Source organism: Lepidochelys olivacea, assembly GCF_965140295.1.
Source record: "Lepidochelys olivacea isolate rLepOli2 genome assembly, chromosome: 3".
Taxonomy (NCBI): domain Eukaryota; kingdom Metazoa; phylum Chordata; order Testudines; family Cheloniidae; genus Lepidochelys; species Lepidochelys olivacea.
The window spans coordinates 9,923,531-9,951,048 of NC_140413.1; the positions used below are offsets into that span (position 1 = coordinate 9,923,531).

At 45.2% G+C, this 27,518-nt stretch overlaps 1 protein-coding gene across 4 annotated transcripts in view; it reads right to left on the reverse strand.

The window, feature by feature from the left end:
- Nucleotides 1-27,518, reverse strand: part of XKR6 (XK related 6) — a gene marked incomplete at its 5' end in the record, with an annotated part of 335,369 nt that overhangs the window by 212,746 nt on the left and 95,105 nt on the right. The gene's annotated exons all lie outside the window — the stretch shown is intronic.

Genomic DNA, 27,518 nt, shown 5'->3' on the forward strand with positions numbered 1-27,518 from the left:
TCCATTTTAGATCAGACTTTTTATTCTCCCTAAGGAAAAACATTGCCCATCCACCGCAGACTTTCCCCACCCATTACAGGTACTCACTAGCTATCTCAATTTCCTCCTTGCAAAGACTTTGTCTCTAAAATAAACATGGAAAGAAACTTTCTACTGTCCTCCAAAAAGCAGTAGCTTAACAGTTACAATATTAGGTCCTGTTTCTGCAGAGTGCTGATAACTCCAGCAAAGCAGTAAGAATGTGCTTATGTAGTCCTAGGCTACTTGCGTTCTTAAAGTTAAGCATGTGCTTAAGTGCTTTGTTTGAGCAGGATCAGAGTGCTCAGTACCATTAAGGTGTGGGTTCTTAGTTACCCCCCTCTGCATCAAGAATTATAATTAGTGGGTGCTTGGAATAGTAATTACTTAACTACCACATCCCATTTCCTCTTCTTCAAATGCCCAAAGCAAATCTTGTGTGACAATTCCCATCCGATTAAGGCCATTATGAGGTCACAGGTTAGTCTGATCACTGTTTAAAGGCTATGAAATAGTTTAAAATGAGTTCCATGATCAACATTTCCTGAGCTTGTTTTAGTGTCCTGGACATTTCTTTATTTTCTGAGTGCATAGGATTTGCCACTGAATTCTGTTAACTACTTAAAAAGATTCATAGGCTCTCCTTAGTAAGTTTACCCAGTAAATATTCTATAATCCAGCACTTTGCTTCCCAACACTGTTATTTTCTAAACAACAGCCCCCACTGGTTATTATCAGATTATTTTCTGCATTTCACCGCCACATTCATTTTCTCCCACCTCCACCACAACATACTGAGAGGCCCCGCATCACAGCAGCCCCGCTTCAAGCTGAAGAAACTTGGTCATTGCTCCCTCTAAAGTCATTCAACACTCTGCACTAATCAGACAAGTGTATCCCTAAAAGCTCAACCCATCTTCTCAGATTTTGTCTTAAAAAAGCCCAAACCCACAAATCAACCTAAGGGCTGGAAACCCTGGCTCCATTCATCAAAGCATTACATCCCTGTGACAAAGTGACTCATCAACCGGGCACGCCGTTGCCGCTAAGTGCAGAATTGCACAGTTTTTATCCACTGCAGTTCTGCCGCCCAGACTCGCTGTTGGTCCCCTTTGCTTTGCGATGTGGCCCTCCAGCCAGGTCACTTTTAAATCTTGCCCCTTTCAGGGTAATTCAGAGTCCATCCAAAAAGACAGGAAAAACCCAAAGCCTGGTAGCCTCTATGCCAGGCCCTCGGCCTCCATCTGGGGCTCATTGTTCTTGACCGCTTAATCTGGAACCCTTTCTTTCTCCTCGTGGTCCCCTCCATGGAGCTGGCTTTATAGCTTGGGCCAGCTGTAGGGCCTCAGTTCACTGCTCCTGCAGCTGGCTCCTTTCCCCCAGTTAGTCCCTGGGCTCAGCAAGCTAGCCTTCTCTTACTGGTGTCTCCCTCCTAGTAGCTAGTGGGGATGAGTCTGGGCCCCTCTGAACTGGGCTTCTCCCTTTCAAGGCTCCTCCTCCAAGACTGGCATACCTTGCAGGTGCTGCCTGAGCCTCAAGCTGCTTCCTACCTGGTGTGGGGTTTATACGCCCCATCCCAATCCCACGTTCAATTTAGCAGGGGAGAAATAATAAATGCCAGATCCTCAGCTGGTGCAAACTGGCACCACTCCATTAGGAGCCGGACCAGTAGGCATCAGCCTAACACTCCAACAATATCAGGCCAATTTAAATGGGATGAGCCCAAACACTGAAATGTTAATTAACTCCCCAATGACTACTTTAATAAGAAAGCTTTACATTGTTCTGCATTTTGTAGAGACATGTTTACACGTGGGACCTGGGAATAGAACTGAAGTCACTCAACATTGGCTTACATTAAATATGACAACCTGTGAAATCCGTCAAATTTGACATTCCCTGAGATTACTGAAATGGTTATTCGCTAGCTACTTACAAGCTAGTGTTGCTTGCTCACCCCTCCTCCTCCAACTCTCTCTTCAAGACCCCACTTCTGCTTCCACACCTCCAAGAAATCAGCCAATACACAGTGGCTAGGCTGAAGGGCAATTTGGAAACTCTGTAGCATTTATGTAACTGCCAAACTAACATATATCTCATTTGTATACAGGCATTCTAAATATTTGATTGCTTCCCCCTTCCCACCACTTGTCATCTTAGATGTACGCCCTTTAATACAGGGAGCACGTCTACCTTTGTTTGGACAGCATCCAACAATGCCCCAACCTTGATCAAAGCTTCTGAGTATTGTTGTAATATAATTAAAGGTAGAGCTGTCAGCAAGACCTATAGTCAATGTTACTTAACACTTGCCGCTAGAAGTCCCTTTTTGAGTACTTATAACTTTGCCAAATGAGCCATTTGGGCTGAACTTTTCCATGCATGCTCTCTGCCTCAGGCAGAAATTGTTTTTGAAAATTTCAGCAAAATTGGTTCAGCCACTTCTAAGAATTAGGCTAGGGAGAAAGAGTAACAGCCGTGTTAGTCTACATCCGATGAAGTGAGCTGTAGCTCACGAACCATGCTCAAACAAATTGGTTAGTCTCTAAGGTGCCACAAGTCCTCCTTTTCTTTTTGCTAGGGAGAAACAGGCCGATTTGCTGATGCCAATTCCCCCCAATCCCCAGCCTTTTCTTCGAACAGCTCTAACACTTCCAGGATTTGGAGCTGGAACTTTATATTTCGCAGGGCCTTTGTCTAGGGGGCAGAGATGCCATATGCCGCCACCCATGGAAATCCAACCACATTTGACTGAGTTGCAAGCCTCTGAAAATTGCCATTTGTACATGCTCAGTAGAGCTTGTTATAGGCTTGACGCTAAAATCCCCAACTATTTCATCTGCACCAAGCACCACAGAACTCGCTGACATGCCAACCAGATGGATGATGTTCCCAGGCACAGAGCTAGAATTCTGATGCAGCAGCAGCTGCCAGCAGCCAACTTTGGCCTAGGGGAAGGGGTTACATTTTCGCATATACATACACTATATACTGTATATACATACATACACTATGAGCCGTAGCTCACGAAAGCTTATGCTCAGATAAATTGGTTAGTCTCTAAGGTGCCACAAGTCCTCCTTTTCTTTTGCGAATACAGACTAACACGGCTGCTACTCTGAAACCTCTCTCTCTCTCTATATGTATGTATTCCCATATACTAATTAGTGTCCACTACAGGACACCTATAGCTTTTGTGAGGACAGATGTTTTGCAATTCTTTGCTAGAGCCACAATATAATTACAGTCTAAATTATATGTTCTTTTTGGAACTGAGAATGTTATTACATGTCCATATAGCACCTAGTACAATGAGGCCCCAATCTTAGTGGGTATTTTTGTAAGTCAAATAAATATTATAATACAGCTTGACAAAGAACATAAGAATGGCCCTACTGGGTCAGACCAAGGGTCCATCTAGCCCAGTATCCTCTCTTCCAACAGTGGCCAGTGCCAGGTGCCCCAGAGGGAATGAACAGAACAGGTAATCATCAAGTGATCCATCCCCTGTCACTCATTCCCAGCTTCTGGCTATCAAAAGAAGGAGGCAAGAAAATAGGGCCCCACACTAGATTTAAGTTGGTTAGGTATGTACTGTAGAAGAACACTATAAAGTCGCAGGATGAGGGAATTCTTGCAGCAGCAGCAGACTGAGAAACAAGAGGAGATCTGCAAACGAGGCTGTTTTCTCTCAGCAGCCGCCTCTCTTACTGCTTACTGGGGCTGAAGCAAAGCAGAGAGACACAGCAAGAGAAAGCTGACTAGCAAAGCAGTCCCTTCAAAGAGTTGAAATTTTACAGTTCTTAGAGGATCTGATGCTTTCCAACAAAGGTGGGTTACAGGGATTCTTAGCACATCCATTATCAGGAAACAGCAAAGAAAGCAGAAAAAGCATCTGGCTGTCTGTGGAAACAAACCTTGGTTCATGAGTGACAATACACTGTTTTAGTGGGCAAATGATTCCAAGAAGAGATACATATTTAAACAACCTTCACCCAATATTTAGAGGGCTTTTCCTTTAAGCTAAAATAAAAAAAAATGAGTTTACTGTTTAGCCAGATGGGATATCTGACTGGTCTAAGCATCTGGTTGGAAATGCCTTGTCTATCTGGAACCGCATCTTTGAAGCCTGATGATATAATTGGGCCATGGGTGTGGGCAAAATATACAGGGCTCAGTTTTCCTCTGGATCTGAGCTCTGCTCAACACTTGATGGGCGGGGCAACCTCACAGTTCCCTGGTCCTTCAGCAGCACGCTCCCAGCATCAGTCAGATCAGACTTGGGACTGATCGAACTTATCCCACTAACATAAGGTTTACCACATCTGCACCCTGCCGTCTCACTCCCCCTGGAGCATCCCCTACACCGTGGGGAGCAGAAGCAGTCAGTGCAGGAGCTGACTATGAGGATTTATGTCTGGGGGACTTCCTGCCCACCAGGAGAATTTCCTGCTGACCAGCTACAGCCAGATCCATCCCCTCTGTGCTGTCTGAGTGGTGCAAAGAAGATATAATGTAATGGAGAATCTGGCCCTTAGAGCACAAGTCAAGAGTGGGGTGGCAAAGTGGCTCAAAGCTCTCCTTTGCACTGCACTGATCCTGGTGCAGATCTCTGCATGCTATTCTTCCTGTGCAGCGTTTGACTGTCCCAAGAGATGCTCTAACTTACGTCATCTTTGACCAGTCTTCTGGCAGAGCAAAGCCGTGCCCTGATTTCTTTAGACAAAATTCTCTTTGTATGTTGCTCAGTGTGTGGTATGCCTGGCTTCAAATCAAAGGTGGCTGCACTTGAGTAGCAGCATGTGTATAGTATTTGCGGAGTGCTTTAAGATGCTAACTATGGATTCCACAATTCCAGGTGTGTTAATATATTCACATCACACTTCAACCCACAAATTCCACGAGAAAAGTCCGTGTTGGCTGAAACTTGTGCTGCCTCAGTAAAGTAGGCAGTGGATATTGTCCATTATCACAGATCTCAGTTCGTCTATGATTTTTCGTACCCCGTATGCTGCAATGTCTAAACACAGGGGCCATACCAGATCCTGCCCTGGGGGAGATAAGGACAGAGTTTCAGTCTCTCTCACACATGCACACTTCCTGACTTGTGTGCGCTGACACTGGAAGTATAATGCTGTTTTACATTTGTGTGTTTGGACACGGAGCATTTAAAACTAATATCATGCATATCCTTGGTCCTTCATGTTTCTGCTTAATGAGGGGTAGGAAGGCAGGTGAAGAATCCTGGTGCTACTTTTGACCATATCCTTGTATGGGAAGTCATCTGCCAGATCAGATCTTTGCAATACCATTTACAAAGGCTTTAGCACTATTTAGCCTGGGCAACCTTGCAAGAGCAACACAGTGGACCACCAGGCTTGAATTTTTTAACTCTCTTTTAAAGAGCCTTTGCCATTAATTGCAGCTTGTTCTAGAGAACGCAGCACCTTTGCTCACTGCCACGAGCACCTCTGAGCATATTATGCTTGCCCTGGGTTCTTAATGTTGGCTACCTATAAAGCTTTAAACAATAGATTGACTATAGCTTAGACCTGCTGGTTTTTCAAGTGTGCTTAACTGTATTAGAAAGGCCTCACCTTATTGTAACCCACCAACATTTTAGGTATCTGTTATTAACACTTTAGATTGGCAGCCATATGTACCATTGCTACAGCAGGTCCTAGAGTGCGGGACTCACACCCATAAAATTTGCCTCAAGTTCATTTCCCCCCCTCTTAAAAAATTCCTCAATTTGTTTTCTCCCCCAGAATTTTTGCTTATGAATGACTATTAGAAAGTCATTTCTGCACTCCTGCTATTCCCCTTTCCTGTTTCAAAGACCCTCAGATTTGTTCTAGTGTTAGTGAATGTGGGTTTTGCTAATATTTGAGCTTGCCTTTAGAAGTGCGGTTGTACTGCACTCTGAGGGCCTTCACAGGAGGGGCGAACAGAGCACTCTAGAAATAAAAGCATGATTCTCTTTCAATGAAGAGCCCTTTTCCCCTGCCTTCCAGCAACAGCAAGCCTCTCATTCATTTGGTTTTTGAGAATATCCTCTTTCCTCTGTAGAGCTACAAAAGGCACCACCTGAAACCAGCTCTTAAAAAACAAAACTGTCGGTGCTTCTGAAGACTAAACAGCACGCTGGCAGGAGTGGGAGGAGGAGCTGCCTCAGAGGCAAACTCCTGCTAGGACACACTTATCCACAGCAAGTGCTAAAAATGGATCCAGGTTAGCAAACCAGAGAATAGGCATTTTGCTGTGTGGCAAAAGGGTAGAATTGCATGAAATCAGACAACAGTGCACCCTGTCTCACTGAAAAGCTGACTGCAAGGGAGGCATGTGGGTATTCCTATAGTGAACGGTTAGGAGCAGGAGAAGAGCTGATGCTACATGCCACAAACTTTTGGGGGGTCCCTAACAGTTATAGGACAATCCTTTGGATCAATAGCAAACCTGTTAACCAATGGGTAGGCCTGCCCGCCCCGCAATCCATTGGCAACTGAGACAACAAGCACCCCTTCTTGTAGCAGAGCTCTCTAGCCCCAAAGGAAATCTTAACTGCAACAGTGCTAGCAGGTGCCATAACAACTCGTTCCAATTGTTAAAACTGTTTGACGGCAGTGTGCGGCGATAGAGAATGTCAGAACAGCACAGGGTAATGATGCATAACTACAACAGAGCTGTAACGTGTCAGAATGGGAAGCTAGTCTGCGAAAGCATATGCTGCATTCATTTTGTTTCAGAGCAGGGAGAATTGTGTGTTTACCATTTATGTTACCTCAAAGACTTTTTTTTTTTTAAATTAATTTTACTTTTTAAACAGTTACTGGAATGGGTTTGGTGATAGTTCTGTGACTTTCATGAAATCATAGAATATCAGGGTTGGAAGGGACCTCAGGAGGTCATCTAGTCCAACGCCCTGCTCAAAGCAGGACCAATCCCCAATTAAATCATCCCAGCCAGGGCTTTGTCAAACCTGACCTTAAAAACTTCTAAGGAAGGAGATTCCACCACCACCCTAGGTAACCCATTCCAGTGCTTCACCACCCTCCTAGTGAAAACGTTTTTCCTAATATCCAACCTAAACCTCCCCCACTGCAACCTGAGACCATTGCTCCTTGTTCTGTCATCTGCTACCACTGAGAACAGTCTAGATCCAGCCTCTTTGGAACCACCTTTCAGGTAGTTGAAAGCAGCTATCAAATCCCCCCTCATTCTTCTCTTCTGCAGATTAACCAATCCCAGTTCCCTCAGTCTCTCCTCATAAGTCATGTGTTCCAGTCCCCTAATCATTTTTGTTGCCCTCCGCTGGACTCTCTCCAATTTTTCCACATCCTTCTTGTAGTGTGGGGCCCAAAACTGGACACGGTACTCCAGATGAGGCCTCACCAATGTCGAATAGAGGGGAACGATCACGTCACTCAATCTGCTGGCAATGCCCCTACTTATACATCCCAAAATGCCATTGGTCTTTTTGGCTACAAGGGTACACTGTTGACTCATATCCAGCTTCTCGTCCACTGTAACCCCTAGGTCCTTTTCTGCAGAACTGCTGCCGAGCCATTCGGTCCCTAGTCTGTAGCAGTGCATTGGATTCTTCTGTCCTAAGTGCAGGAGTCTGCACTTGTCCTTGTTGAACCTCATCAGATTTCTTTTGGCCCAATCCTCCAATTTGTCTAGGGCCCTCTGTATCCTATCCCTACCCTCCAGCGTATCTACCTCTCCTCCCAGTTTAGTGTCATCTGCAAACTTGCTGAGGGTGCAATCCACAGCATCCTCCAGATCATTAATGAAGATATTGAACAAAACCTGCCTGAAGACCGACCCTTGGGGCACTCCACTTGATACCGGCTGCCAACTAGACATGGAGCCATTGATCACTACCCGGTGAGCCCGACAATCTAGCCAGCTTTCTAGCCACCTTATAGTCTATTCATCCAGCCCATACTTCTTTAACTTGCTGGCAAGAATACTGTGGGAGACAGTGTCAAAAGCTTTGCTAAGTCAAGGAACACCATGTCCACTGCTTTCCCTTCATCCACAGAACCAGTTATCTCGTCATAGAAGGCAGTTAGATTAGTCAAGCATGACTTGCCCTTGGTGAATCCATGCTGACTGTTCCTGATCACTTTCCTCTCCTCTAAGTGCTTCAGAATTGATTCCTTGAGGACCTGCTCCATGATTTTTCCAGGGACTGAGGTGAGGCTGACTGGCCTGTAGTTCCCAGGATCCTCCTCCTTCCCTTTTTTAAAGATGGGCACTACATTACCCTTTTTCCAGTCATCTGGGACTTCCCCCGATCGCCATGAGTTTTCAAAGATAATGGCCAATGGCTCTGCAATCACATCCACCAACTCCTTTAGCACGCTCCGATGCAGCGCATCTGGCCCCATGGACTCGTGTTCGTCCAGCTTTTCTAAATAGTCCCTGTCAAGGTTCCTCCCCCACTCTGAACTCTAGGGTACAGATGTGGGGACCTGCATGAAAACCTGCTAAGCTTACTTTTACCAGCTTAGGTTAAAACTTCCCCAAGGTACAAATTAATTTTATCTTTTGTCCTTGGAATAACCACTGCAACCACCAAACTCTAACTGGGTTTACTGGGTAATGTAGTTTGGACAAGCCCTTCCCTCCAAAATCCTCCCAACCTTTGCACCCCATTTCCTGGGAAAGGTTTGGTAAAAATCCTCACCAATTTGCATAGGTGACCACAGACCCAAACCCTTGGATCTGAGAACAATGAAAAAGCATTGCGTTTTCTTACAAGAAGACTTTTAATAGAAATAGAAGTAAATAGGAGTAAAGGAATCACCCCTGTAAAATCAGGATGGTAGGTACCTTACAGGGTAATCAGATTCAAAACATAGAGAATCCCTCTAGGCAAAACCTTAAGTTACAAAAAAGATACACAGACAGAAATAGTCATTCTATTCAGCACAATTCTTTTCTCAGCCATTTAAAGAAATCATAATCTAACGCATACCTAGCTAGATTACTTACTAAAAGTTCTAAGACTCCATTCCTGTTCTGTCCCTGGCAAAGACGACCAACAGACAGACACAGACCCTTTTTTTCTCTCCCTCCTCCCAGCTTTTGAAAGTATCTTGTCTCCTCATTGGTCATTTTGGTCAGGTGCCAGCGAGGTTACCTTTAGCTTCTTAACCCTTTACAGGTGAGAGGATTTTTCCTCTGGCCAGGAGGGATTTTAAAGGGGTTAACCCTTCCCTTTATATTTATGACAGTCCCGAACCACTTTTTTCTCCACAGAGGGCTGGTCACCCCCTCCCAATGCTGTGCTGCCCAGTGCAGTAGTCTGGGAGCTGACCTTGTTTGTGAAGACAGAGGCAAAAAAAGCATTGAGTACATTAGCTCTTTCCACATCCTCTGTCATTAGGTTGACTCCCTCATTCAGTAAGGGGCCCACACTTCCCTTGACTTTCTTCTTGTTACTAACATACCTGAAGAAACCCTTCTTGTTACTCTTAACATCTCTTGCTAGCTGCAACTCCAGGTGTGATTTGGCCTTCCTGATTCCACTCCTGCATGCCCAAGCAATATTTTTATACTCTTCCCTGGTCATTTGTCCAATCTTCCACTTCTTGTAAGCTTCTTTTTTGTGTTTAAGATCAGCAAGGATTTCACTGTGAAGCCAAGCTGGTCGCCTGCCATATTTACTATTCTTTCTACACATCGGGATGGTTTGTCCCTGTAACCTCAATAAGGATTCTTTAAAATACAGCCAGCTCTCCTGGACTCCTTTCTCCCTCACACTATTCTCCCAGGGGATCCTGCCCATCAGTACCCCGAGGGAGTCAAAGTCTGCTTTTCTGAAGTCCAGGGTCTGTATTCTGCTGCTCTCCTTTCTTCCCTGTGTCAGGATCCTGAACTCGACCATCTCATGGTCACTGCCTCCCAGGTTCCCATCCACTTTAGCTTCCCCTACTAATTCTTCCCGGCTTGTGAGCAGCAGGTCAAGAAGATCTCTGCCCCTAGTTGGTTCCTCCAGCACTTGCACCAGGAAATTGTCCCCTATACTTTCCAAAAAACTTCCTGGATTGTCTGTGCACCGCTGTATTGCTCTCCCAGCAGATATCAGGGTGATTGAAGTCTCCCATGAGAACCAGGGCCTGTGATCTAGTAAATTCCATGAGTTGCTGGAAGAAAGCCTCGTCCACCTCATCCCCCTGGTCCGGTGGTCTATAGCAGACTCCCACCACGACATCACCCTTGTTGCTCACGCTTCTAAACTTAATCCAGAGACTCTCAGGTTTTTCTGCAGTTTCATACTTGAGCTCTGAGCAGCCATACTGCTCCCTTACATACAATGCAACTTCCCCACCTTTTCTGCCCTGCCTGTCCTTCCTGAACAGTTTATATCCATCCATGACAGTACTCCAGTCATGTGAGTTATCCCACCAAGTCTCTGTTATTCCAATCACACCATAATTCCTCGACTGTGCCAGGACTTCCAGTTCTCCCTGCTTGTTTCCCAGGCTTCTTGCATTTGTGTATAGTCACTTGAAATAACTCACTGATCGTCCCTCTTTCTCAGTGTGAGGCAGGAGTCCTCCCCTCTCGCGCGCTCCTGCTCATGCTTCCTCCCGGTATCCTTCATGTTCTAATTGCCCTAGCATATATTTTACAGACCTCCATATTACCATTTCATAAAACACTATGCTTTACTTGGCTTTATGGGTTGTCTCAGATGAACAATTCAAAGCTCAGAAAACTAAAATGTGTTTTTAACCTATAAGCTGACTTCTAACCATCTTCTGTCTCTGCCATTAGAGCAGTTTGCCCTATAATTGGTAAAATACTGAGGTCTGGGGCGGAGAAGTTCTAAAATGCATAACATTCTCTTAGTGCAAATGGGAAAATGTGTTTAACAAAACATGAGGAGTTTTACAACTGTTCACTGCTTTAAAGTTATTCTCTGAGAAGTACTCTCTAAAAATGATGTTTATTGTCTCAATGTCAGTTTATTTTGAATTTTAGTCAGTGCATGAGATTTTGTTTCGATTTACATCTTGCTGAAGACTCAAGAATGGAAAAGCCATTTCTATTTGAGAGAGAGAAAAAAAAAATGCAATAGCTGCCATCCTTGAAATTTCCAAAAGGAGCAGGTTTTAACTCCTATACAATTGAACCAATTCACTTATAACTTTACAGAAAAGCCTGTGCGTTAGGAGTATGCAGCATAATTTTGGTGACAGAACATGTTTTTTCACCCTTAACTAAGGAATTCAAGTTGCACTTTAACTGAGAAATACAATGCAGCCTTAACTATGGAGCTGTCAATAATGTGTCTACATTGTTCTCTTGGAACCAACTCAGTATCAATATCACATACTCCTCGGTGAAGAAAGCACGTTATGGGTTCATAAAAGGCAATCTATGTTCATTCTTACAGGACTCCACAGATGAACAATATATTAGAAAGCTTCTCTGAAAATGAAAGAAAAGCTCTCTTAATCATTGTATCCACCTTCTGTCCCATAAATTACTGTAGTCTGACCTACATGCTCATTCTTTGCTAATTGTCACCCTTGTAATTCGCAAACACGAAAGGTGATGTCTCCTCATAGTGAGGTCTCATATGACTTAAGCCTTCATTACTTTTACAAAATATTCTATAGTATATTTAGTAGTAAGAATTTGAGCAGGGATCATTCCTTTTAAACTGTCCGTTAAGCCCTGTGCACATTTATAGCACTGCAGACATAATATATTATAATGCATTTAAATATTAAAAACTAAACCTAAATTATCTCAGTAAAAGAACAGAGTGATGCTTTACCCTTACCTTTTTATTCTCTGTTCACTCCGCAACAGGTCTCCTAGACATTACTATGCAGTAGGGTACTGAGCAAAATGCTACAGTGTTTGGTTAAAGGTTAGTGTGTCTGATTGTGTCATTCTTCAGTAGATCATAAACTATAGGAAATTCAATTGTTCAAGAAAGTACAAGAAAATGGAGAGTCTGAGTCTCATTTACACTAAGGCCACTCTGGCAGCTGAGAGGGGCTTTGAACTGGGAATAAATTATATTCACACCCAATGTAAGGCCCCCTTTATGCAACTACAGCAGCATAAAGTGGTCACAGAGTAAATAAGAATCAGGCCCTGAGTCTCTAGACATAAAAATTAAAATCAACCAATGGGTCTGATTCGCCACTGCCTTCCACCAGGTGTTGCCGTTACACCTGTGCAGAGTGGAAGTGATGCAAAACACATTTGATAGCAGATGTAAATTACCAGACAAGGTGCAAGGCAGTGGAGAATCAGGCTCAGAGCTCCTGTCCAAACACTCTCTTTACATTCCTGCTGATATAAAATCCTCCTCCCCACCGTGCTTTCAGCTGTAGTGCTTTCGGATTCACCCAGACCACAGAGAAATGCTTAAGCAGAGTCCCTCTGTGTGAATGGCTGCTAAAATGTGTGAAACAAGCAGCAGTCTCACGCTATGGGGGGATCTTATTTCCTAATTTAAGTGTCTTCATTAACAGTGAACACTGTCGTTTTGATCTCGGCTGCATTATGAATTGTATAAAAGTCTCTGTAGGCTGAACGATAACTCCTTTTTGCTGACCAGTGTCAACACTGAACAATCGATCCCTCGCTAATGATATGTCCTTCTCGCAATAAGCCATCTCAGGCAGAAGTCTGGAACAAGGGGTGGCCTCACAACAAAGAACAACTGGCAGCGTAGCGGGAGGGAAATCAAGTTCCAGGACAGAGACCCTGCCCCCCCCCCCCCCCAGTCATAGAAGTGCTAGCTCAACCAAACCCACGCACCTGAGCTGCTTTGAGGGCACCGTGCTTTTTTTTTCATGCCTCCTTCCTTGGCTAAAAACAGTTACTGAAACAAGACGTACATGTATGGCTCATAAATACACTCCATCCTGACAGCAGCACTTCACATTCAATTCACCATGTGATATATTAACACTGGGATGTCTCCCTTCTGTCTGGGTCAGGTCACCTTCTCATATCTTACTTTAGAAATGACAACCACACGCGAGTGTCTGCTTCATAAAACATTCCTACAATCTGGAAATCCTATTTCTCATCCCTCTGTGAAAACTTCTGAACTTTCCAGTTCACGACAAACATCCCAGAATGCATACTCTGATACCAGTCCTATCAGGGATGTCACCGTGATGCATTCTGGGATGATTTTAGCACACCAGAAAAGACCAGCGGATTTTAAAAGACAGGAGGAGTGTGAATTGAAAAATTCTTGGTTAAAGTACATTAATGTGCTGAAAGTGTGTGTGGGGGGGCATTCAGCACATATTTCTGGATTTAAATCAAAGTTTAAGTCTGCGCTTTGCCTAAAAATTAGCTAACACCACCACAGAGCACATTTCCCCCAGTGTCCTTAGTAAGAGTCTTCTATTCATTTTGCTTGCCTAGAAATGCCTTCTTCTCACCCAGGGTGTGGAAGATTGTTTTGAGCTATTTCTGTCTAGGCCTATGTGGAGGATACAGTTATCTGGTCTGGATTCAGTAAAATCTATCACTGGTTGGGGGAGAGGGGAACTGAGTGCTTTTAGTGGAAATGCAGACCTGGAAGGTTCCTCCCTTATTTTGATGTAGCTAGACTGATACAACTGACAAAGGTCGTGCTACTTATGAGAGAAGGCACTGCTACAATATCTCATGATAATAAATACATTCAAATATGGCTAATGTCGCTTCATCTTGTGAAAAGAAACATGGATCACACCATGATCCATACAGCCCTATTTGACCTCTGGTAGACGCCAATGTGTGATGCTTCAAAAGTGGGCAAAATCTCCTCAACCTCATTCTACATCATGCACATAGGCACTTGGACAGTGTTGTACATGGGAGGGAAAATTCATTTCTAACCCCTGCAAGCGATCAGCTAATACCCCTTACAAGGAGTTCTAACTAACATTAGATTAGCATGGAGAACTGCAAACGTTAGTGGTCATAAAAATTCTAAACTCCCTTTCAAAGCTCAGTCACATTCTTTGACTTGACCACCTTGTGCAGAGGTGAATAAGATAGGTTAACTCTACTGTGTGTGAAATAATTGGAGGCTTGTAATTCTTGGAAATAAGATTACAGTTTTCCTTCTATTTCCAGCAATAAACATCAAAAAATATGATACAGACCTCTTAGAAACCTACAAATGTTTTTGCTGCACTGTTTTAGAACCCACAACTGATCACCTCAGAAATCACTAATCTAGAGTTTAAAGATTTACTCCAAGCTCCTACCTTTTACGGTCATTAAATGAAATTTTTCACATAAAAAGCCAGATAGGCCAAGCCTCTTATCTCCTAAAGAAGGTTTTCAATCCAATTTACGATCTAGCATATGTCTGTTTTCAGATGACACAGAAACACTGCACCCTAATTCTGTACATTAACATGGGGCCTAGGTTGACATACTAATGCATGAATACTAATACAAGAGATGTTAAGAGTAACAAGAAGGGTTTCTTCAGGTATGTTGGCAACAAGAAGAAAGTCAAGGAAAGTGTGGGCCCCTTACTGAATGAGGGAGGCAACCTCGTGACAGAGGATGTGGAAAAAGCTAATGTACTCAATGCTTTTTTTGCCTCTGTCTTCACGAACAAGGTCAGCTCCCAGACTACTGCACTGGGCAGCACAGCATGGGGAGGAGGTGACCAACCCTCTGTGGAGAAAGAAGTGGTTCGGGTCTATTTAGAAAAGCTGGACAAGCACAAGTCCATGGGGCCGGATGCGTTGTATCCGAGAGTGCTAAAGGAGTTGGCGGATGTGATTGCAGAGCCATTGGCCATTGTCTTTCAAAACTCATGGCGATCGGGGGAAGTCCTGGATGACTGGAAAAAGGGTAATGTAGTGCCCATCTTTAAAAAAGGGAAGGAGGAGGATCCTGGGAACTACAGGCCAGTCAGCCTCACCTCAGTCCCTGGAAAAATCATGGAGCAGGTCCTCAAGGAATCAATTCTGAAGCACTTAGAGGAGAGGAAAGTGATCAGGAACAGTCAGCATGGATTCACCAAGGGCAAGTCATGCTTGACTAATCTAACTGCCTTCTATGACGAGATAACTGGTTCTGTGGATGAAGGGAAAGCAGTGGACATGGTGTTCCTTGACTTTAGCAAAGCTTTCGACACCGTCTCCCACAGTATTCTTGTCAGCAAGTTAAAGAAGTATGGGCTGGATGAATGGACTATAAGGTGGGTAGAAAATTAGCTAGATTGTCTGGCTCACCGGGTAATGATCAATGGCTCCATGTCTAGTTGGCAGCCGGTATCAACTGGAGTACCCCAAGGGTCGGTCTTCGGGCCGGTTTTGTTCAATATCTTCATTAATGATCTGGAGGATGCTGTGGATTGCACCCTCAGCAAGTTTGCAGATGACACTAAACTGGGAGGAGAGGTAGATACGCTGGAGGGTAGGGATAGGATACAGAGGGCCCTAGACAAATTGGAGGATTGGGCCAAAAGAAATCTGATGAGGTTCAACAAGGACAAGTGCAGACTCCTGCACTTAGGATGGAAGAATCCACTGCTACAGACTAGGGACCGAATGGCTCGGTAGCAGTTCTGCAGAAAAGGACCTAGGGGTTACAGTGGACGAGAAGCTGGATATGAGTCAACAGGGTGCCCTTGTAGCCAAGAAGGCCAATGGCATTTTGGGATGTATAAGTAGGGGCATTGCCAGCAGATCGAGGGACGTGATCGTTCCCCTCTATTCGACGTTGGTGAGGCCTCATCTGGAGTACCATGTCCAGTTTAGGGCCCCACACTACAAGAAGGATGTGGAAAAATTGGAGAGAGTCCAGCAGAGGGCAACAAAAATGATTAGGGGACTGGAACACATGACTTACGAGGGGAGGCTGAGGGAACTGGGATTGTTTAGTCTACAGAAGAGAAGAATGAGGGGAGATTTGATTGCTGCTTTCAACTACCTGAAAGGTGGATCCAAAGAGGATGGATCTAGACTATTCTCAGTGGTAGCGGATTACAGGACAAGGAGTAATGGTCTCAAGTTGCAGTGGGGGAGGTTTAGGTTGGATATTAGGAAAAACTTTTTCACTAGGAGGGTGGTGAAACACTGGAATGTGTTACCTAGGGAGGTGGTAGAATCTCCTTCCTTAGAAGTTTTTAAGGTCAGGTTTGACAAAGCCCTGGCTGGGATGATTTAATTGGGGATCAGTCCTGCTTTGAGCAGGGGGTTGGACTAGATGACCTCCTGAGGTCCCTCCCAACCCTGATATTCTATGATTCTATGAATTCCAAAACCCACTGGCATAAATGTTAGCAGCTCTTACCCTGATGTCTTCTCTAAGGGAAAACAATTGCTTTAAATCCCTTCAGAAGTAGCTGCCCAGATAAAAAATGAAAACTGGACAAACTGAGCAGCAGTGACCAACCTGTGGCTCCAAAGCCCCATGCGGCTCTTCAAAAGTTAATATTCGGCTCCTTGTATAGGCACCGACTCTGGGGCTGGAGCTGTAAGCGCCAACTTTCCAATGTGCCAGTGGATGCCCACTGCTCAAGCCCCTGGCTCTGCCCCCACTCCACGCCTTCCAGCCCCCTCCCGAGTCTGCCGTGCCCTCGCTCCTCCTGCACAGAGCCTCCTGCATGCCACGAAACGGCTGATCGTGAGGCGTGAGGAGAGAGAGAGAGGGAGGCGCTGATTGGTGGAGATGCCGTTGGGTGGGAGGCACTGGGAGCCAGGATCGGGGGAGCGGATGTGGGACTGCTGACTTATTACTGTGGCTCTTTGGCACAATGGAAAATTCTGGCTTCTTCTCAGACTCAGGTTGGCCACTCCGGAGCTAGAGTACTTCTGAAGAATACAGACAACTGCACCTAGGTCAGAGACTTGAAAGCTGCGCTTATCCTATCTTTTTCTTCATAAACTATTTGCTTATTTTGTTTCAACCGCTCCACTGCAAACAAATCATGTTGAGCAGGACTTTTGGCTATAATTGCCTTAAATTATTGCTATACTCAACCGTCATTTATCTAAATGAGATGGGGGGGGGGTCCTTGGATATACAGGAAGACCTTTCAGTGTAATTGATGCATTTTTCTGTGACATTAACATGTTTCATATAAACGAGTAAATGCAAATACTAAAACTATGCTTGATCTCTGATCTTATTTAGCATCAGAGGTGTTTTTTATGTTAATGTTATGCTGCACAAACGATGAATAGCCATAATGAAGATTTTAATAGGATGGGGGGGTGGGAGGGGGAAAATGATCCAAGGACTCAAACCTTCTTAGACCCAGAAATAGCCCCCTCTATTGATCCTTCTTTATATCTCACCCTATCAAATGCCAGAACGTGCAGCAATATTCTGGCAGAGATTAATTTGCCATATCAAAATAGACCAGTGTGCCATCTAGGTGAGTTCCTTCCCTTAGGCAGCGGCCAGAATTCTTCAGAGGAAGATGCAAAGGGAACTAGTCCTTAAAGCCACTCCTTCAGCCTCTCCTCAACAACAACGATGCTTATTAAAAAATTAGAACCTGGTAACAGCTACGAAGAGGACTATGGAGATTGCTGCTATTTAATTACTTGTATTTTAACAGCAAGCTAACAAACAAAAACCCTTTTTACCAATTTAGAACCATCAATTCATGCAGAGAACAGGGCAATGCAACCACATGTTCATATTACTACTACCCTAGCTCTCCTCCTCTTCCTTCCTATGGTTTGCTACATTGACTTATTGTGTCTGAAATTACATTTTTCACTCCTTGGGGCAGGGGCCATGCAACCCTCTAATGCAGATACTGCATTGGCACAGTTTATTTTGGCGTGTTACCAAATTAAGATACACTGGTGTAAACCCTGCTTTGTGCCAGTGCAGCGTGTCTACATTAGGAATTAGATCCAGTGTAACTACACTGGTGTAGCTTCACTGGTGCTCATTTCCTTAATGCAGACAGGGCCTATGTTATTTGTTTATTTTACAGTTTAAATATGTCCCTTCTTTCAGTAACTGTGGGATGAGTCTCCAGACCTTAGTTCAACTGACATGTGTCATTCAACATTAACTTGGATGCATGGCAAAACTGCAGACAACCTATACCCCAAACAGAGTGGCTCATGTAGACCCATTGGTATATATCCCAGCAGTGCTCCACTGGTTCATTTCTCTGGCACAGAGAAGGCTTGAAAGGTTGGGTGACTGAAACCAGAGAGAGAAAGATGCATTTTCTTTTACAGTGTAATTTCACAGACTATGCCTATCCATAATAGTTCTCCCCCCATTTAAGACTAGTTACAATTTCAGGCCATTTATTTTATGTTAATGTGATTTTTCTCACTATTTTTGATAAATGTTGTTTTATACAGTCCTTGAGCTCTTACACTGTTTGGGTAAATTCATACAGTATCTCATGGAAGTGGTAAAGGACTTCTAAGGAGAGCGAACAGGTTAAACACAGATGGACGGGTAAGGTGTGCTTAAGACAATGCTGAGGATCATGGTCAGGAGCTGAACTTAAGAAGCTTAAAGTAACATGGGATTTTTCCCCCTAGTATATCCTTGGAACAGAAAGAAAATAACTTCAAATCTACTGGTCCTCTGCAGCCACTGATACCGTTGAATAGTGCAGAAGGGGAATGTTCTGTGAGTGCAGAACTAAGAGGAGTTTGTTTTCAGAAACAGAGTAGGGATCAAAGCACATAAAACTCTGAAAAGTAGAATTCAGTTGTCAGCCCTACTGATCTCTTCTACTGAAACCTTTTTCTTTAGGCCTATAGCATTTAGGCTGCATTTACAGAAACTTTTGTTCTTGCCATCTATCTAGTAACAGTGGAAGCACTGCTCTAACGGGGATCTAGACTGCATGTTCATAAAATCATCCTTCCTCTACCTGAGTACTCGCACGGTTATCATTGGTTGAGCTTCATCTGTACTAGACCAGTGGAGAGAGAATTACTGCAGACAAGGCCTAAATGGAATATATTTTGACAGATGAAACACGACCTATTTGGCGACACTAAATCCTACGAACCCTAACCCTGCTATTAGCTTCTTCCAAGAAAGATAACAGAGATTCAGAATACTGAGAAACAGAAACTCCCTCTGCAGAAGGTTTATTTAAAAGGAACAATGGACTGTTCAGTCTAGGTGACAAACTTTGTTATCTTCTCGGGGTGAGGTCAAGTTCCCAAACCTGTAGCAATGAATAGAAGACATACAAACTCCACCACTATTTTTCACTGTGTATATTCTAAACAACTAAAAATCAATAACCATAGTAATTATATGTTTCTGTATACAGACATTTTGTTCTCATCTGGATGGAAATTATAGCTGTCAGGGAACAGTAGGTGGTATATTATTGTACCCCAACTAGTTGGCCTGAATAGTAATAAGGCTGTATGTCTCTGTAGCAAAGCAATGGAAACCACAATAAGAATGCAATCTACTGACTTAGAATGCAGCTTTGGCCAGAACATAATGCTGTGTAAATTACATTTGCCTCAGCAATCAAATCTCCTTTTCATTACCTCACTGTTACCAGACTTTTGAAATAATTGACACGATCACTTGTAATGGTTAGGAGAGTTTGGTTTTAAAAGCAGCCAGTCCTGCCCTCTTTCTTTTTGAGTACTTAAATTTGTCTCATACATAGGAATCTAAACGCCTTTCCATTTGAAACGGTGCACTGAAATCCTTATTATTATAAATAAAATCAAACCAGTTTAAAATCCCAAATTACTGAGAATATAGATAAGTATGTCTGAAATGTACAAAACAACAACTGAAAAAATCAGTTTCCTGCTTACTTACCAGCCAAGATCAGAGTTCAGGATTATATTTCTTCTGCTACAGAAGATATCATCAACACCGTCATGGTTACAGGGCTAGCTGCTCCTCTGTCTCCTTTCCCATCTCTCTGAGCACACTCCCTCAGGTGCTAGGCTGAGTGCCTTTACTTCTCCTGGGGTGAAAGCCTGAAATTCACACATACTAAGTCCTACCCTGTGCATCTATCATTCTCACCCTGCAGGAGGTCTGCCGGAGTTCTGCCACCCGTAGTTCTTCCCTTCTGGACTCTCTGACCAGGGGTATCCAGGGATCACACAGCCTTCGTAAACTAAGGTTTCAGAGTAGCAGCCGTGTTCGTCTGTATTCGCAAAAAGAAAAGGAGGACTTGTGGCACCTTAGAGACTAACCAATTTATTTGAGCATGAGCTTTCGTGAGCTACATGTATGCATCCGATGAAGTGAGCTGTAGCTCACGATCAAATAAATTGGTTAGTCTCTAAGGTGCCACAAGTACTCCTTTTCTTATTGTAAGGAGAGTGGTCACTTTAGATAAGCTATTACCAGCAGGAGAGTGGGTTTGTGTGTGTGTGTGGGGAAGGGGGGGGTGAGAAAACCTGGATTTGGGCTGGAAATGGCCCAACTTGATTATCATACACATTGTAAGGAGAGTGATCACTTTAGATAAGCTATTAGCAGCAGGGGAGTGGGGTGGGAGGAGGTATTTTTTCATGCTTTGTGTGTATATAAAAAGATCTACACTTTCCACAGTATGCATCTGATGAAGTGAGCTGTAGCTCACGAAAGCTTATGCTCAAATAAATTGGTTAGTCTCTAAGGTGCCACAAGTACTCCTTTTCTTTTTTCATAAACTAAAGTATTGTTTATTTTAGCAGTAGGGAAAAAAAGCTTGCAGAGAAAAAGGATTTTCAAATTAACAGTTTGCACGCATCTATCTTTCTTAAAACCCTCCCATCCTGTGATGTGACCTAGGCATGCCTAGCTTCTCCAGACACTGCTAGGGGTCCCTCTGCATGGTTCCTACAAATGACTACTACCCCTTTTGAGAAAGGGTCCCTTTTAATCCTGCCAGAGTTCTTTTCCTCTTCTGGGTTTGGGAGCCTTTTCCTCTCCTGATCAAAATCAGTTTTGTAGGTCGGCTGGAGAGGAAGCAAAATCAAAGCTAATAGTTCTGACTTTGTCCTTTACTGACTCTAAGGTGTTTTCTGGGAGGTGCCTGTCTTGAGCCATTCTTGTCCTTCCTGCCTGTGTTTTTTTCCCCCTGACAATCTCCCATTAAGTTAAACCAAGACAATAATTCAGAAAACCACAATAACCAGCCCAACATACAGTATTAATTAATTACTACAGGAATACTCCAAATCTGTCACAAACACCTTAAAACAATGCATAGGGTTGCATTCCTTACGCTAGTGTATTTCAGAGTCAGTGGTGTCACCAGCTGCATCAGGAAAAACAGAACCCTGAACTCAGATCTTGACATGTAAAGAAAACTCTCAGATCACTTTTAAACAAGCCTCTATTTTAAAATTTTTATATTTACTTTTTAAAAAGATCATGCAAAACTGCCTCACACTTTTTGTATGCAACCTTTTTTAGGCTCTCATGTATGATCTAGTTTTACTTTCCTTGAAACAAAATTTTATAAATATGTTATAAAAATGCCAATCAAGTTCTTCCTAAGCATTAATTTGCTTGCTATTTCTTTTCATAATTAACAGATTCTCTTTCCATGACATCTGCAAACTTAATAAAATACAATTGACAAAGACTAACCACGTTTCTATCTCCATACTAGAGGAAAAACCTTGGTGCATGGTAGTTTTTAATGACTTATGTGACACTCGATATCCTGAATCTTATCTGATGAAATGTCACAAGATGAGACCAATTTCTTCCCATATATCAAAAAGGTTCTAACATTACATTTCCAGATTGCAACTGCTTTTCTGCTTTTTCTTGCCAGCATTCACCATGGACAATTTTCATGTGCAAATATGAATTCAAGCTAAGCCAATTACAATAAGAAATTCTATCCAAAATCTCATTTGACTGGCAATAGGATTTCGTGTTCTGGCTGCAAGGTATGCAAGTCTGTGGATTTACAACTGTGCCAAGGGAACACATGGATATCACGACGACCCTAACTATGGCTGACAGCAGATGCTTGCGTTCTATTCTCTGCCAGCTTTGTGTGTGCCAGAATACTGAACCTGCCAGCCCTACTTCCTTAACTCCCTGCCTACATGCCCCCTAGCACTGCCTTATCCTAATTGATGGGCAAATCAATTCACAGAACACAGATCTACAGAAACATGTCAGCCTGGGATACCTGAACCAACGCAGGTCCTTATTATTTTCAGGATTTAAATGATCTGAAGTCATATCTAATGGATATTAAACAAGGCCTGCCAAGTCTGGCATTATGAGCTGCCTTCCTGCCTTCTTGGGATTCACACTGAATCAAGCATCATGAAAACATCTTTATGAAGCAAAGTCAGAGAACGCAGCAAAATGCTGCATTGAACAATTGGCCAGAGCAATGCTATTCAGTTCTGTAAAATGAATACACCTCGTTTGATGCGTTACATAAAATGTGTCAGCATTTTTATGGCAATAATAATACAGTTTCTGAAAAAAATTAACACACTGAAAAGAAAATATTTGTGATTTCTTTGGAACAACGGTCACTGTATAGTCAGGGGTTTGTACAGATTTTGCTAAACACTCGTGTTTGAACAGTGCCTTTCCCGCCCTGCTTTCAGGAGTGCCGGACAAACCCATACTTTCCGTGGTTTAAAATGTGGCACTGGAACATGGGAATGTATTGGTTTACCCTCAGAAAAATCCTGCATCGTTTTTAATTAGTCCTACCTAAGCTAGATACATGTGTAGGAATACTTGCCCTGAAAGCACTGAGAAAAGATGAAAAACAGGCAAGGGGGGCAGAAAGAAAGGGGAGGCAAAGGAGTCACAGTAATTCATTTTAAAGGACACAGCACCTGCCCGGGGTAGCCAAGCTGTGAGGCAGACTAGAGCAATTAAGATAAGGATGGACATTCTGTGCGAGGCTGGGGGATCGCACCACTGGGCTTTACACAGACAATGGATGCAGGAGGCTAAAATCTCCATTTTGGGAAGGGGAAAAAGGATGAAAATATTGAGAGAAAGGAAGTGACGTCACAAGATGCAGCAGTGCCCAGAGGTCTGAGAACAGGGTCAGGAGCCAGGAACTCATGCCCTTTGAGTTCATTACGCATGTCATTTCTGGCTGGGAAACTGTTCATTTGGGGCTCTGCAGCACTCTTTTTATTAAAAAGGCTTCCCTTCCATTCTATGTTGTTTACCATCCCGGCCACATACTCAACAGCCTCAGAATCCAGCTCTAGAAGCTAAGCTTTCATTTAAACAAATGAATGTTTTCAACCACAGACATTGATTCCGTGAGCACCTATGGGAAAAAATTAGTGGGTGCTCAGCACCTACCAGCCATAGCTGTTGGGTGGTGCCCCCCATCAGTTAATCGGGGTGCCACCGAACAGCCAATTGGAGGCGCAGCCAAATAACTGTTCAGTGGCTCGGTGAAGGGATTGGGGGAGGGCAGACAGCAGCGAGCAGCAGGCACGGGCAGGGGCCTTGGGGAGGGAGAGCAAGAGCAGGGACCCCGGGGAAGGGACGGAATGGGGGCAGGAAGAGAGGGAGCAAGGGCAGGGCCCCGGGGGAGGGAGTGGAGTGGGGGCAGGGCCTCAGGGCAGAGCGGGGGTAGAGCACCCCCAGAGAAAAGTAAAACTCAGGACCTATGTTTTCAACACTTAATGCTGTGAAGCAAACCTCCAACATGAAAAAACAGTTACTGACCTTTGTAACGCCTGTTCTTCGAGATGTGTTGCTCATGTCCATTCCATTATAGTGGAATGGCTTGCACGGCCGTCAGAGACTTTTGCCTTAGCGATACCCGTAGGGCAGGCTGTGGTGCCCTCTGGAGTGCCGTGCTCATGGCGCGGTATATCAGGCACCGCCAGCCCTGAGCCCTCTCAGTTTCTTCTTGCCGACAAGTCCAACAGAGGGGTAAGAGGGCAGGTAATGGAATGGACGTGAGCAGCACATCTCGAAGAACAACAGTTACAAAAAGGTGAGTAACCGTTTTTTCTTCTTCAAGTGCTTGCTTATGTCGATTCCATTGTAAGTAACTCATAAGCAGAATCCCAGGAGGCGGGCTCAGAGTTCCCAGTTTTGCAGATTGTAGTACTGCTCTGGCAAAACCAGTGTCAGCCTGAGCCTGCTGGATCAGCGCATAATGCAAGCAAACATGTGGACGGAAGACCAGGTTGCAGCATGGAACATTTCCTGGATTGGCACCTGAGTGAAGAAGGCTGGCGCCGAGGCCTGAGCCCTAGTGGAGTGGGCCGTCACAATCGATGGAGAGAGCACCTTCGCCAGCTCATAGCAATAGTGGATACAAGCCGTGATCCACTGGGTGGACACTGGACAATCCTTCATTCGGTCCACAACAGCAACAACCAGCTGCACTGACTCACGGAATGGCTTCATTCTCTCGATGTAGAAGGTCAGAACCCACCTAACGTCCTAGATGTGCAGCCTGCGTTCCTCATCCGTCGCATGAAGCTTTGGGCAAAGGACCGGAAGATATATGTCCTGACTCATGTGGAACTGGGAGATGACCTTGGGCAGAAAGGCCAGATGCAGCTGGACTTTGTCCTTACAGAAGATCGTATATGGGGGCTCTGACATGAGCGCCCTGATTTCAGACACCCCCAGGCCGAGGTTATAGCAACCAAAAAGGAGACCTTCCAGGATAACAGCAGAAGGGAGCCAGGGGCTCAAAGGGGGGCCCCATTAACCTGGAAAGCACTATGTTCAGGTCACAAAGAGGGACCGGGTCTCAGATATGTGGGTAAAGGTGCTCTAGACCTTTCAGAAACCGCACTGTCATGGGATGGGTGAAGACCGAACTGCCTTGAAACGGAGGGTGGAAAGCCAAAATGGCCATCAGGTGCACCTTGGTCAAGGATAGCGACAGGCCCTGGATCTTCAGGTGTACCAAATAGTCCAGGATATCCTGCAGGGGGGCCTCCTCCACCCGGATATGGCGAACCATGGCCCAACACGTGAACCACTTCCATTTCGATATGTAGGTAGGCCTGGTGGAGGGCTTCCTGCTGCCCAGCAGGACCTGCTGGACCTCGGCGGAACACTGCTGCTCCTCCCCACTCAGCCATGCAGAAACCATCAGGTGCAAGCTCTGCCAGGTTTGGATGCAGCAGATTGCCGTGGTTCTGGGACAGTAGGTCCGGCCGAAGAGGCAGCCATAACGGGGTGGCTGCTGAAAGGCTCAGGAGCATGGCAAACCAGTGCAGATGAGGCCACAACGCGGCTACGAGGATGACCAAAGCTTTGTGTCGCTTCACCTTGAGCAGGACCCTGTGGATCAGTGGCACCGGCAGGAAGGCATACATCAGCACTCCCGACCACGGGATCAGGAAGGCTTCCGACAGGGAGTCCTTGTCCCTGCCCTGCAGAGAACAGAACACGTGGCACTTCCCAGGTGGACCTGTATGTGTCCAGTTAGAACAGGGAGTCCCCCACCTTCAGAAGACCAGGCTGACCACCTCTGTGTAGAGTGACCATTCATGGCGAGATGAGAAGGTCCTGCCGAGGTGATCCGCCAGGACGTTCTTGGCTCAGGTCAGGTGGATGGCCACCAGATGAATGTTGTGATGCACACAAAAGCCCTAGAGGCTGAGCGCTTCCCGACAGAGGGCCAAAGACCTGGAGCCGCCCTACCTGTTGATATAGTACATTGTGGCAGTATTGTCCATCAGGACCTGTGCCACGTTGCCTTCCAGGAGGGGCAGGAAAGCCTGGCATGCCAAGCAAACCACTCAGCTCCTTGACATTGATATGAAGGGCTAGGTCGTGTTGCAGCCAATGGCCCTGGGTGCTGAGGTTGCCCAGATGGGCCCCCCAACCCAGGTCCGACACATCTGAGACCAAGGTGAGTAAGGGTGACAGGGTCATGAAAGGGATTCTCCACAGCACCGACCTGGGATCCCACCACCAGTCGAGGGATGAGCAGACATGGCTCGGTACCGTGACCACTCAGTCCAGGGGGTGCCTGCTGTGGATGTAGACCAAGGCCAGCCACATTTGAAGGTGCCTCAGATGAAGCCGGGTGTGGCTTACCATGTAAGTGCATATGGCCCTTCAGTCGCAGGCAAGTGTGGGCCGTGTTGAGTGGTTGGCTCTGTATGTGGGCGACCATGACCAACATGGCTTGAAAATGTGCTTCCGGCAGGAATGCCCTGGCCCGCCTGGAGTCGAGAACCACACCGATGAATGCTATGCGTTGAACTGGTGCTAACGTGGATTTCTCTGTGTTTATTAGGAGACCTAGGTCGCCACAGGTGGAGCAAACCAGATCGAGGCTCCTCTGGACCTGTGTATTAGTAGAAGCATTGCCAGTAGATCGAGGGAAGTGGTTCCCCTCTATTTGGCACTGGTGAGGCCACACCTGGAGTATTGCGTCCAGTTTTGGTCCCCCCACTACAGAAGGGATGTGGACAAATTGGAGAGAGTCCAGTGGAGGGCAGCGAAAATGATCAGGGGGCTGAGGCACATGACTTATGAGGAGAGGCTGAGGGAACTGGGGTTATTTAGTCTTCAGCCTTCAACTACCTGAAAGGGGGTTCTAAAGAGGATGGAGCTCAGCTGTTCTCAGTGGTGGCAGATGACAGAACAAGAAGCAATGGTCTCAAATTACAGTGGGGGAGGTCTAGGTTGGATATTAGGAAACACTATTTCACTAGGAGGGTGGTGAAGCACTGGAATGGGTTACCTAGGTAGGTGGTGGAATCTTCATCCTTAGAGCTTTTTAAGGCCCCGCTTGACAAAGGCTTGGCTGGAATAATTTAGTTGGGGATTGGTCCTGCTTTGAGCAGGGGACTGGACTAGATGACCTCCTGAGGTCCCTCCCAACCCTAATATTCTATGATTCTTCCAGAGACTTGCCCCTGATGAGCCAATCATCAAGATATGGGAAGATCTGGACCTCTCAACGCCTCAGGTAAGCCGCCCTGGCACCACGCATTTCATGAACACCCTGGGGGCTCAGGACAGGCCAAAGGGCAGTGCTGTAAACTGGAAGTGGCATCCTGCCAGTACATACCACAGGAAACGTCTGTGCCCTAGGAAGATGGCGACATGAAAATAAGCATCTTAAGTCAAGAGCAGCGTACAAGTCCCCCAGATCCAGAGAAGGGATGATGGAGGCCAGGGATACCATGCGGAACTTCAACAGAGACTTGTTGAGGCCCTGCAGGTCCAGAATGGGTCTGAGCCTCCATTTCGCCTTTGGGATTAGGACGTAGCGGGAGTAGAATCCTCTTCTTTGCATATTCCATGGAACGTCCTCCATGGCCTCCAGGCGTAGGAGGTTCTCGACCTCCTGAACAATGAGCTGCTTGCCAGAAGGGTCCCTGAAGAGGAGTTGGGTGGGGGGGAGGTGGGCGCAAGATGGAGGGGTGGCCAAAAATTGCAGGGTGTTGTCCCAAGTCACTATGTACAGGACACAATGGCCCGAGGTAACCCGTGACCAGGCCGAGTGCTAAGAAGAAAGGCAGTCCAGGAAGGGGCAGAAAGGATCCAGGCAGTTGGCTGGTGTGTCGCTTCCAAGCGCACCCTCAAAATGAACGTGT